We start from the raw sequence: 12581 nt of genomic DNA, 5'->3' as shown, positions 1-12581 counted from the left end.
TTTAGAGCTATGTGTGAACTCTTAACAACTTGACATTTTACACCACTTCAGAAATAAAGGGGTTTTACAACAGTATAATCCCTTTTACCTCCCTGCTCCTGTTCTGATTTAAACATTTAGTTGTCTTATCATTTCCAGTGCTTTTTCATTTCTTCCTGTAGATCCAAATCTCTGTCTAGTATTTCCCTTCTCTAGTATTTCCCTTCAGCCTGAGATCATTGGATTTCGTATAGTGCAGATCTTCTGGCAATTAATTCTCTCAGGCTTCATTGACAGAACTATATCTTACCCTCGTTATTGAAGGGTATTTTCTGTAGCCCTTATTCTAGGGCAAGATTTTTACTTCTAGGCTGGATGTCTGGAGTGTTAATGAGGTGTTAGCAGGGTCTCGCTGCTCTGGCTGGGCAGAGCCTCCCTCACCCCCCAGCCGTGCTCAGCCTCAGTGACCACCTTCTGGTGTGCCTCAGGGAGTCTCGTACTGAATACAGCAACTCTGCCCCGTCTGCACACAGACTTTTGGGAATCGTCTCTGTGCAGCCAGCTTCCTTCTCTCTGTTGCCCTGGCCTGCAGAAGCCAGCCACTGTTACCACCCTGACCTCTGCCTCTTCAGCATCGTAGGAGGACCGCAAGTGTTCCGCTCGGACTCTAGTCCGTTATGTTGAAGTCATCGGGACAATATCCTTAAGCAGACAGCTAGGCGTTCAGGAGACTTACTTTAGGAGTCTCCCTTCTCTCCGGGATCACTGTTCCGTGTTGCCTATTTTCCAGTGTCTAAGAGCAGTTGCCTCACGTGTGTTTTGACTCACTTTATTGTTCAGACAGGCAGACGAGTCAGGTGGTAGTTACTCTGTCATAGGTGAGGTGGAAGCATTCTCTTAGTGAACATCCACACAATAAACCTGAAACTGTGGAGTGAACAAGGGCAGAGAGTATCAGCAGAGGACTGATATGCCTAGGCAGTCTCAACTTCTAGCTTGAGTCTCAACCTCTGGCTGCAGTACAAAAACTGCAGTACAGTGGGGGCGCCTGGGTGGCATATAGCGGGGAAAACTATGGAGAAAGAACCAAAGAGAATTTCTAAGAAATGCAGCCATCAGCATTAAAACTTGACAGGTTAAACAGCAGACACAGCTGAAGAGAGAGGTGGTAAACTGAAAGATGAATCTGTAAGGAAAGAAGGTGGCAGTGGAGAGACGCAGAACAATTCATGTTTCTCATCATTTTTGTAACACATGTAATCAGTGTTTCCATCATTATCCCTACCAAATTGAGTTCTTTTAACTAGGGTAACTAGGGTAACAGACCTCAGTGGATGAACTGGAGGATTAAGGGAGATCATGCACATGAAGTGTTAATACCATGCTTGGCATCATGTAAATTCTCTGTAACTGTTATTTTTATTGTTCTAGGGGGATCCGAAGCAGCCCCCCCGCCCCCTTGGCTTCTCTAAGCCTCTGTTTCAGCTGTAAGATGGGGATAATAGTTGCCCTACCAGTGTTGTCACAGAGAGCTAACAGGAGAATGAACATGAAAGTACCTTTTATTTTTTTATGTATTTAAAAAAATTTTTTTAACGTTTATTTTTGAGACAGAGAGAGACAGAGCATGAACGGGGGAGGGTCAGAGAGGGAGACACAGAATCCAAAGCAGACTCCAGGCTCTGAGCTGTCAGCACAGAGCCCAACACGGGGCTCGATCTCACGGACCATGAGATCATGACCTGAGCCGAAGTCGGACGCTTAACCGACCAAGCCACCCAGGCGCCTCTTATTTATGTATTTTTAAGAATTTAAAATCCAAGTTAGCATTTAGTGCAATAATGATTTCAGAAGTAGATTCATCCCCTGTATATAACACCCAGTGCTCATCCCAACAAGTATCTTCCTTAATGCCCCTCACCCATTTAGCCCATCCCCCCACCCACAACCCTCAGTTTGTTCTCTGTTTACGAGTCTCTTATGTTTTGCCCCCCCTCCTTGTTTTTATATTATTTTTGCTTCCCTTATGTTCATCTGTTTTGTATCTTTGTATCTTCACTCACATGAGTGAAGTCATATGATATTTGTCTTTCTCTGACTAATCTCGCTTAGCATAGTGAAAATACCTTTTAAACGGTGAAGAGTAACATGGAGTGAATGGTGGGTTAGACCTTCATTCTTAAGATCATTACCATCCCCTGTCTGGCTGATCAGAGCACAGCTAATTTGGAATCCCCAAACTTATGAGTTTGGTGCTGCATGACCATGTGATAATAGCACCTTCCCGAGTACTTGTTTTTATGTTCGGTACTGTGCTAAGCCCACAATATATATGTTCTCAATATTATAACACATAGTTTGCTGGTGAGAAAACCGAGGCTTACACAGATGGGTTAGGAATTTTCCTAGGGCTAAAGAGTAAGTGGTGAACTAGGATTCCAAACAAAGCTAACCCCACAGCCTGTTCTCTGAACTGCTGCACACACAGCCATACTCTTCACTCTGAAATCGGTATCTGAAATAGTTTTTAAAGTTTGTTTATTTTGAGAGAGAGCGAGCAAGCAAGCGAGCGCAGGGGAGGGGCAGAGAGAGAGGGGGAGACAGACAGAATCCCAAGCAGGCTCCACAGTGCAGAGCCTAAGGCAGGGCTCAAACCCACGAACCACAAGATCATGACCTGAGCCAAAACCAAGAGTCAGACAATTAACCAACTGAGCCACCCAGGTGCCCTGTATTTGACATTTCTGAGAGTGTCTTATGACTTAAGAAAATTTTTAAGTTTATTTTGAGAGTGCGAACTTGAGCGGGGGAGGGGTAGAGAGAGGGAGAGACGATGCGAAGCCTGACATGGGGCTCGAACTCACGACCTATGAGATCATGACCTGAACCAAAATCACGAGTAGGACGCGTAACTGACTGAGCCACCCAGGCACCCCGTGTCTTATGATTTTTAAAAATTTAAGTTCGAGAACCTTATTCTTGGGGCACCTGGGTGGTTCAGTCCATTAAGCATCCAACTTTGTCTCAGGTCATGATCAGGTCACGGTTCACGAGTTCAAGCCCTGCATCGGGCTCTATACTGACAGCTCAGAGCCTGGAGCCCGCTTCAGATTCTGTTTCCCCCTCTCTCTCTGCCCCTCCCCTGATCGTACTCTGTCTCTCCCTCTCTCTCAAAAATAAATAAAATCTTTTTAAAAATTTTTTAAAAAAGAATTTTATTCTTGAAGTGCCTGGGTGGCTCGGTCGGCTAAGCATCTGACTCTTGATCTCAGCTCCAGGTCTTGACCTCAGGGTCGGGTCCCATGTTGGGCTCCCCACTAGGTGCGAAGCCTACTTAAAACAAAAAAAGAACTTTACTTCCCATTACCTTTGTGGAAGGTAACTGGAGACAGCACAGGCTTTCTTACTGCCACTTTGGCTCCATCGCCTTTGTTCTGTGTGGTAAAAGTAGCAGTTCCTAGAAAAACAGGCAAACTTCTTTAACCTTCTGTATACATATCGTATTAGAAATTCTTTGAGGACAGAAACCTGTGACTAAGAGGACCCGATACACGGTAGTCGATTTGAAGCAAGAAAGCAAAACAGAAGTGCAGAGGAAGGAAAGGAAAACTCTGCTTTGAAACTTGGGACCCTCACAGCACAACCGTGGTCCTTTTTCAAAACGGCAAATGTGCCTGGACACCCTCTCTGACAACTGGAAGAGCCAGGCACATAAGCCTCTTAGCAGTAAACACCTTGACGGGTGCCAAGTTACGCTGTATGGAAAGAACGATCAAGAATGATAAGAAAGTTCTAGGGTTAAGAACACCATTTACTATTTATAGTATGCAAAGTACTTTCCATATCTTTTTAAAATACTTACTTATCTATCTACTTTAGAGAGTAAGAGAGCACGAGCAGGGAGGAGCAGAGAGAGTGGGAGACACAGAATCCGAAGCAGGCTCCAGGCTCTGAGCTGTCAGCACAGAGCCCGACACGGGAACCCAAACCCACAAACTGTGAGATCATGACCTGAGCCAAAATTGGACACTCGACTGATTGGGCCACCCAGGTGTCCCAAAATGCTTTCCTTATTATCTCAACACTTCAACACTTCTATAAGATAGGTTGTAAATAACATATTTGAAGGCACAAAGTGAGCCGCAGAGCTGGGTTATGAATACAGGCCTGCATGATTCCACGGGCTAGAACTCTGCCTTTGATGCTTCTTAGTTACTTATCATACAGCCTTTATATTGCTTTTGATGAAACTAAACATAAAACAAGCAAAAAAAAAAAAAAGGCAGGGCGATCACTAAGGGTAACAGTTTGCAATCAGAGCTGAAGATATTAGCCAGAAATTACACACTGCTTTACAAGACAGGTAACAACACAAAGACTCACCAGTATCTTCAGAACAACTCTTCTTTTACAAAATAAGCTATAATGAATTTTAAAATCCTGATGAGCTCTCCCTCCCTGTCTGTGCAATGACTGCACTTGCCCCATGTGGGCCCAGGTGACATGGGTCACTGACTAGGATAGGACCTGGGATCAGTTATGCATGGGTTTCTCCCACTGCCCCACAATATTGGGGTGTCTAAGCCTCTGAATGCGGCCAAGGGAAATGGCTGGGTTCTGGGTGTGGAAGAGGCCACATGTAGGCACAACTTGGAGAGAGAAGCCAGCTTGTTCACCAGCCCCTCAAGTTGCTTTGGTCTCTCACATTCTGGGGAAGCTAAGTGACAGGTGAGCTGGGGTAACAGCTGGTCATATACTGGTCTTCTCTGATATAAATACAGCAATACCCACCCACTGGTATTCCCGGACAGTAGTTTATAAAAAGCTCTTTTTAGGCAGAAAAGCTAAATAGCCATTGTTTTCATTTATCCAAGTATTCAATTATTTCATTTGTTCAGTGTGAGAGTACGAGATAAAGAAGAGAGTGTTTCTACCCTCAAAAAATATAGTCAAGCATAGGACATGAGTTTACAAGCAACTACAACATGAGACGTGTTGCATGCACATGTGATTGAGGGGTCAGAGCACAAAAAAAAACCCAGCTACAATGGTAGCTAAAACAGTTATCTCTAGGGGAGCGTGGGTGGCTCAGTTAAGGGTCCAACTCTTGATCTTGGCTCAGGTCATGATTTCACGGGGGATCGAGCCCCACGCCAGGCTCTGTGCTGACAGTGTGGAATTCTCCCTCCCTCTCCGCCCCTCCCCCACTCATGCTTTCCGTCTAAATAAACATTAAAAAGAATGCTGCAATATGATTATTTTGCCTAGTGTATCTTAACACAGAGGAATCATGCAAATGAATGTTTCAGACCCACTTCATGCCCTCCACACATAGATTAAAAGCATCAGTTTCTATATATAGATTTTAGACACTTACCATGCTTGGGAAATACCTCCAGTTATCAGAAGTGTTCTCCAATTTCTCAAAACTGAATCTTTGCTCACAGTTTTATTAGAAAAGGTTATACAGGGGCGCCTGGGTGGCTCAGTCGGTTAAGCGTCTGACTTTGGCTCAGGTCATGATCTCATGGTCTGTGAGTTCGAGCCCCGCGTCGGGATCTGCGCTAATAGCTCAGCCTGGAGCCTGCTTCAGATTCTGTCTCTCTCTCTCTTTGCCCCTCCCCTGCTCACACTCTGTCTCTCTCTCTCTCAAAAATAAGTAAACATTAAAAAAATTTTTTTTAAAAAGGTTATACAGCATTTAGCATGGTGTATCACTAAACCAAAGTATTCTGGCTAAGTTTGGAATCCACCAGGAAAGAAAGCTCAAACAAGCTGCCAAGAATTTATATATATGTACCTGGATTTAAAACACTGACTTCAGACTTCCTTACTTTCTCACTTCAGCACTGTTTCCAGCCAGACTCTATACTCAATAAATGTTGGATGGACTAATCATAAGCCATTATTGCTTATACAATTTTCCATTTCTCAATAATTCAAATTATTACATACCATGCTTTGTGTCTTGCTTAGCTTTTGTCTAGAAATCAAATCTTGGATCTTGCTGAGGAAATACGAGAAAAAGGAAAATGCACTTGATAACTGCTCAGAAGTCACACTGGGTAGCTCTCCAGAATTCCCACTTTCCTTTAAACATTTTTTATACCCTGAACATTCTTGTGTGTTCAGCATCTGGACTATGGCCCTATGTAATGAAGGAGACCCTGGTGGAAACTAATGCTTTCATTTCCATAAAAATACTAAATCTAGGTAATAAGGGAGAAGAAAAAAATCCTTGTTAGGTAAGGTTGGTTTGTAAGTTGGGAATGAATGGCCCAGCCTGTTCCTATCTATATATGTGGGATTGGGGCAGAGATCTGTGACACAAGTTGCCTAGCTGAAGGGAAAATTTCTATATAGGATTTTAAAAAACAAGGATACTAATTTAAAAAGAAGTACTTAAAATGTATTCACACCCAGTAAATGTAAAAACAAGCTAATGAAAATAATGGCAGCATTAAGAATTTTAAAATGGTTTCTTGATAGTGTATTGCTAAATTATTTTTATTCCTTCTCTCTCAAGATCCAAGTGAAAGGATAATAAAGGAATTTTAAAATGTATAAATCAATATGAATAAAATGGGAGAAGAGATATTGCTGGGTGAGAGAAACAGCAATCAGTATAAGAGGATGGAGGAAGCCATGGCATAATTTGTGCAAAAGAGGATACTGATAAACAGTGGACTTAAGACTCAGAACTGACAGGCACAAAAAGGGGAGAGAGAATCATGGTCGTTAAGTCTTATGTAGGACAGTTAAAGCTCCTCATCTCTGCAAAGAACTCCCAGTTGTTAGGTCCCAGGCCGGAGTCCGGCTTTGCATCTGATCACCTTAGAGCAGAGGTCAGCAAATCTGGCCTACTCTCTGGTTCCAGAAATAAAGTTTTACCGAAACGTACAATCTGCCCACCCATTTACACACTATCTATGCTGCTTCTGTTAGTCAGTGGCAGAGCTGAACAGTTGCTACATAGACTTGTATAACTTGCAAGGACTAAAATACTTATTTTCTGGCCTTTGAAAGAAAAAGTTCCACCAGATGAACTGAGTCAGCCAGGCACCCCTAAAAAAATGTTTTCTTTTCTTTTTTTTTTTAAACAAATTGGAATGCTCAATGACAGAGGAAACCCTATTCCCACATTTCCATGATGTTATTTCTATTAAAGAGGATTTTTATTTCTGATTGGTGAAAGGCAAGAATTCTACATCAATTGATTCCCATGTTGTTGTTTTTAATGTTTATTTATCTTGAGGGAGGGGGGAAGGGGCAGAGAGAGAGGGAGAGAGAATCCCGAACAGGCTCCTCCACAGTTGGTGCAGAGCCCCATGTGGGGCTTGATCCCAAGAACTGTGAGATCATGACCTGAGCTGAAATCAACAGTCAGAAGCTTCTATTGAGCCTCCCAGGCACCCCTGTTCTTGGTGCTTTTGAGCGAGGGGCAGCAATGACTCCTTCAGCAGGCTGAGCAGATTAAATATTTACTTTGCAGAATAGCCACACAGCAAGGCCTAGATTAGGGGCAAATGGCAGCAAGCTTGGTTGTGGTTGCAGGTCCAGACTACAATAACAATATGTTCTCTACTCCAGCTCTACTGACAAGAAAGCTGTGTGTTTTACTTCCATCTTTTGGACTCTAGCTTATAATTCTAATGAGAACTTGAAGGAGTGAGGAATGTGATTTATCAGCCTCCTCAAATCTGAACATGATGCATCATTGGCTGTGACTTGAGCTCAGGTTTCCAAATGGCAAGTGAGAAATCTCCTTTCTAATCTGATAGATATAGGGAGATATGCATTCATAAATAAGAACAAGTAATTGTATGAGAGGAACAGTCAGAGAACAAGAAGAAACTCTGAAATATAAAATGTAGCCAAATAAAAAATTTCATGGAAGAGTTAAAAGACAGACCCAAAAGACCAGCCCCATCCCCAAAATGGGCAAAAACACCAACTGAGATTAGTCCAGAAGAGTTCCTGAATTAACAGAAACCACAGAGAAACTAAGAACCTAAGGGGCATGGCACCTGGCTGGCTCAGTCTGTAGTGTGTGTGACTCATGATCTCAGGGTTGTGGATTCAAGCTCCATGTTGGGTGTGGAGCCTCCTTAAAAAATTAAAGAAACTAACAGGGAAGAAATTATCAAGATTCTCCATAGTTAAGGACACAGATTCAATGATTAGAAGTCCATGTACTCTGCAAAATGATTTTTTAGAAGATTCCCATTAAGGAATCAAAGTGAAATTTTAAAATATGGGAAATACATAAAACATCCTAAAAGCTTCTAGAGCTGGAAAACACAGGTTGTCTACGAAGGAACAAAATCAGTATGGTAGCAGCCCTTTTAACAGCAACAACACAGGCTAGATTTTAACTCAGAATTCTAGACCCAGATATCACATCTGAGGTGAGAATAAAGACATTTTCAGACCTCTAATGACTCAACAAGTTTGTCCTTATGTGTCCATTCTTAGAAAGCCATGGCAGTTTATGCTCAAGCAAACATTTTTAGGCAAAAAGGAGGAAGGCATGGATTCTAGACATGGGTTCTGGATCCAACCGAAAGAGGGGTAGGAAAAGTCTGGTACAGCACCTTAGCAGCAGTCCTTGAAAATCAGTCCGTACTGGTGCGAAACGTTAGAGCAGCTCCAGGAAGGAGTTTCTGGATGGAGGAACGAGGGTGGGGGATGGGAGGGGGAGTGGGGAAGAGACTCAAACAGACCACTCTACAAGAATTACAGATTACTGGGGCACCTGGGTGGCTCAGTCGGTTAAGCTTCTGACTTCGGCTCAGGTCATGATCTCTCGGTTTGTGAGTTCCAGCTCCGCGTTGGGCCCTGTGCTGACAGCTCGGCGGAGCCTGGAGCCTGCTTCGGATTCTGTGTCTCCTTCTCTCTCTGCCCCTCCCCAACTTGTGCTCTGTCTCTCTATGTCTCTCAAAAAATAAATGTTAAAAAAAAAAAAAATTAAAAAAAAAAAGAATTACAGATTACTGTGTGGAATTTATGTGAGTGAAAAGCAAAGCAATTTCACTAAAGGGAAATGAGCATATACACAAAAAGGAAACATTCATCTAGTACACTAAATGCCAGCTGTGATTTAGCAATTATTTACATAGTGTTATATTACATAAATGTTCATTATATATAGCGATATCCATATTGGGAGGGCATAAGAACTAAGTCCTTATCTTTCATAAAAAAGTTAATCGTGATAACATAAAGTCTAGACTTAATAATTCTATTACAATTAATAAATTATAATAGTACATTTAGAAATATAGCTACCCAAAGAAAAAGCTAAAAGAGTTCAAAGTGGTTGCTTCTATGAACAAGGGATTATTTCTTTAAATTTAATTAGAAAAATTAAACTAGTAAATAACAGAAACTGTATGCATTATCGCATTAAAAGCCTATCTTGTTAAAATTTTTATCTTGGGATTACTTTGTATAAAAGGCAGGATTTTAAAGATTCAATTAGCAGTTACAAGCTGCACAGAAATCCACTAAGCCCACTTTTCTCCTTTTTGGATAATGTCACGTCTTTTGATTCCTTTCCTCACTTCAAACTGTGGTTATTCCCCCTGGGCTGTCCTTCAGATGAATCAAGTGTAAGCCATGTTGTCTTCTATGTGGAGACCTACCCAGGAAGACTTGTCTCACTGCATCTTACTAAGGAAATTCATGTTCTCTCCTTATTACAATTTAAACAATATCCAGGCAAAACTATGTGACCAATTTAACCGTTTACAAATGAGGCCACTTTTCTCCTTTGACCACCACCACCCCAACTCAAGCTATCATCATCTTTCATATGGACCTTTATGGCCTCCTCAATTACTGTATAACCTGTAGCCAGTGATCTTTTAAAAATGCAAATTTCACAAATGCAAAGCTCTATTCTACTCTCACCCATCTTAATTTCTTTAATGGCTTCCTATTGCTCCTCGGACATCCTTACCATGGTCTGGTCTACAAAAACATGATTTGGCCCATCTACATCATCAGCTTCATTCTACTGTCTTGTTCTCTGCCATTTCCTGGAACCATGAAGCTTCTGAAGGCACCTTTGCATATACCGTGCCATCAGTTTGGGATTCTCCTTGCATCCCTTTCCTCCCCAACAATTTTTTTCCCCATAGAATTCGGACCTCAACCATCATGTCCCTAAGGAATGAACTGCTGAGAGCCATTAAAAATTATTTCCCATTTCTTAATGGTTCAACCAACATTATTTGGTATCTATCTATATTACATGTCAGGCTTTACCTGAGGATTAGTTTCACTTGGAGAAGGAAGCATTTCTCATCTCCCCCAGCCTTCCAGACTACTCCAGTGCTACATACTCTCATAGATTGTTACTTTTTCTCTCAAGAACACAATTCAATTGTAACCTAATAGCTGTAAAATTGTGTACTTTGCGATTCATTTCGTCTCTGCCACTGGAACACAAACTTACTGCCATTGGTCCAGCACAGTTCGTTGCTTATAGTAAGCACTTAGCAAATACCTGTCAAGTGACTGATTTTGCAAAAACTAAAAATAACCAGTGTCAGTACCAAGTGATATCCAAGACAAACTGTTAGTATGACAGAAAAGAAAGAAGAATCCATGTTTTAAGCTCAGGAAAGGAGTGCAGAATGTAGCCTGTGGTTTCTCGCTCTCTCCAATGCCAAACGTCACCTCTTTACTTTACTAATTCATTCTTAGGGTCACATTCTTATACCTTGTTTCCAGAACCACTCTACCTCAGCATCTCACACATTCCTCTGACCTTATCACCCCATTATTCCATTTCTGCTACTCTCATTACACTTGCTTTTCCATTTGATGGAGGCCTTTAAACCTTAATCCTTCCTTTTTCTCTCAGCCTAGCTCAATTACACCCAAGGTTTCCCAGTCCTGGCCCAGCGGCAGATCACCTTCCTTGCTGTGCAGCTGGCCCCACTAGAGAAAAATAACACAATTATGCATTTTGGCATCATCATGGTTCCCCACAATGCAGCCAGCAAGTGATCTTTCTGAACCACAACTCTGAGTATATTATACCGAGTGAAAGCCCTTCCAAACTTTTGAATGTGGCTTTTCAGGCCCTTTTATCTGCTTTTCTCTCCAGCTTCTCTACTCAGCATGTCAGTACTCTGTTGTCTCTCTTCCTGCCTGGCCACTCTTCCTGACAAGATTCTCATTCATTTCTCAACTATAGTGTTTGATTTTGTTCTCATTCTTTCTGAAACTACTCTCCCTAAAGGTTTCCATTTACATCCTGAATGGCAGGATCAATACGTTTTCCACTTTGACTTTACTGCATTTCACATGTTGCGCTCTGCTTGGTCCTTGAAACCCTCTAACCCCTGGTTTCTGGATTCTTCCCATCTTCCTCTAATCATTTCTCATCTCCTCCACAAATTCATTGTCCTCCTGCTGTACCTTAAATGTTGGTAGTCTCCAAGGTCCTTCCTTTGGCTCTGTGCTGCTCACTGAACAGCTTACATGCTGATGAGTCCCCAAAGCAGGCTCAGTCCAAAGTTCCCTCCTGAAGGTGTCATGTTCCCACCTTTTGGACATCATCCAAAAAGCCCTCAGATACTAGCTTCCAGCTTGTCTAAACCTAGTTATGGAAAGTAGAAAAACCTGATGGCTATTCTTGACACCGCTGTCTTCCTTTACCTCATTCAGTCAACTGTCAAGTCCTGCCATTTTTATCTCCTACATACATCTACAATCTCTCCAATCTTCTCTTTATCCCTACTGCAATCATCATCCTAGTTCAGGCTCTCACCATCTCTGAGACTGTCGCGTCAATGTCCTCTTCTTGACCCCTTCAAATCTACCCTCTACGTAGCAGCCAAAGTGAGCTTTCACTAATTCCTTGCTTACAATTCTTCCAGGGCCTATGCATTAAAATTTAAGTTCTGGGCAGTGTATGCTTAGCTGTCCTTACTTTCCGTAGCTTCATCTTTTGAAATCCTACTACTCACATGCTGGTTCCTCTGCACAGTACTATCTACACTTTCAGAATTCTGTGGCCCATATCTCCCCCACTTAACCATTCGAATCCAAATATGCACAAAAGATGCAGATTTTTTAAAAGTAATCTCTATGCCCAGTGTGAAGCTCAGACTCAAAACCCTGAGATCCTGAGAAACTTAACAGGAACCCATGGGGGAGGGGAAGGAAAAAGAAGGGGGGGGGTTTGAGTGGAAGAGAGCCAAAGCATAAGAGACTCTTAAAAACTGAGAACAAACTGAGGGTTGATGGGGGGTGGGAGGGAGGGGAGGGTGGGTGATGGGTATTGAGGAGGGCATCTTCTGGGATGAGCACTGGGTGTCGTATGGAAACCAATTTGACAATTTAATATATTTAAAAAAACAAAAAACAACCCTGAGATCAAGAGTTACATGCTCTGAGCCAGCCAAATACTCCAATTATGGATTTCTTTAAATAAGCTCCCACATAACATGTTAAGTGGTTGTATTTACCAAACTTCATCACACTTATTTCAGAATCACATGGCTTCAGGCTGTGTTCTGAATTCAAAGTTAATACTCTTTTCACCACTCCAAGTTTTAGTCTTCTACTAAAGATTAGCCACGTTCAAT

The sequence above is a fragment of the Panthera onca genome, chromosome A1 (genome assembly GCF_046562875.1).
Source record: "Panthera onca isolate mPanOnc1 chromosome A1, mPanOnc1 haplotype 2, whole genome shotgun sequence".
NCBI lineage: Eukaryota > Metazoa > Chordata > Mammalia > Carnivora > Felidae > Panthera > Panthera onca.
The sequence above is the reverse complement of the archived record's forward strand: the minus strand, read 5'-3'. Positions refer to the sequence as shown.